Below are 1,472 nucleotides of genomic sequence, written 5' to 3'. Positions count from 1 at the left end.
TAAAGAAAGCCTGTGGCCCAGACAACATCAAAAATGAAATGCTCAAGTTCAGCAATATGGAGATGCAGGGTGCGGTACTCAAATTATTCAACATCATATTACGTTCAGGCTGTTTTCCCGATATCTGGTGCCAAGGACTAATCTCCCCCATATATAAAAGCGGAAACAAATCAGACCCAAATAACTACCGCGGCATCTGTGTCAACAGTTGTCTAGGGAAGTTATTCTGCAGTATTCTAAATAGTAGATTACTTGATTTTCTTAACAAACATAATATCCTCAGAAAAAACCAAATAGGCTTTCTTCCAAAACACCGCACCGCCGACCATATCTATACCCTTCACACCCTCATTGAAAAACATATACACCAAACAAAAAATGGGAAAATATTCGCCTGTTTCATCGACTTCAAGAAAGCCTTTGACTCTATATGGCACGAAGGGCTCTATTATAAACTTCTTCAATGTGGAATAGGGGGCAAAGTCTATGACCTTATTAAATCAATGTATCTGAAAAACAAATGCGGGGTCAAAATTGGAGACAAACGCACCGATTTCTTCACCCAGAGAAGAGGCGTCCGGCAGGGCTGCAATTTGAGCCCGACCCTGTTCAACATTTACATAAATGAATTAGCAGACATGCTGGAGCAAAGCGAGTCACCAGGTCTCCGTCTCCTAGATGGAGAAGTGAAATCCCTGTTCTATGCGGACGACCTGGTTCTGCTGTCTCCCACAGAACAGGGATTACAGCAACAACTAGACCTACTCGACAAATACTGCCAAAATTGGGCTCTAACAGTAAATCTAAAGAAAACCAACATCATGATTTTTCAAAAAAGGCCCAGATGTCAGGAAAACAAATACCAGTTTACCCTCAGTGATACCACTATAGGACACACTATGAGCTACACCTACCTTGGTCTAACTATTACAGCATCAGGGAGCTTCAGCATAGCAGTGAATGCACTAAAAGAAAAAGCCCGAAGAGCCCTATATGCAATAAAAAGAAAATTCTACAACATCCAAATCCCAATCAAAATCTGGCTCAAAATATTTGACAGCATAATCCTGCCCATTGCACTGTACGGTAGTGAAGTATGGGGCCCGCTAAATCACCAAAGCTACACTAAATGGGAAAAACATACAATAGAAGCCCTACATGCAGAATTCTGCCGAAGCATCCTTCGCACCCAAAGGAAAACGCCAACAAATGCATGCAGAGCCGAACTAGGCAGATACCCACTGATAATAAACATCCAAAAACGAGCACTAAACTTCCTAAATCACCTCAAATCTAGCTCCCCAGACACCCTTCATTTCAAAGCCTTTCAGACCCAAGAGCTAAACCCAGAAAAGAGTCCCCTGAGTCAGCTGCTACGGAAACTAAGTACTCAGCCGGACCCTGACCAGCCCCAGACCAACACAGCCGCCCAAACACCAATCCGAGTGAACCAAATCATTAAAAAATGCAAA

Source organism: Somniosus microcephalus, chromosome 15 (genome assembly GCF_052327205.1).
Source record: "Somniosus microcephalus isolate GS21.2 chromosome 15, FLI_Smic_1.0, whole genome shotgun sequence".
Classification (NCBI taxonomy): Eukaryota; Metazoa; Chordata; class Chondrichthyes; order Squaliformes; family Somniosidae; genus Somniosus; species Somniosus microcephalus.
The sequence above is the reverse complement of the archived record's forward strand: the minus strand, read 5'-3'. Positions refer to the sequence as shown.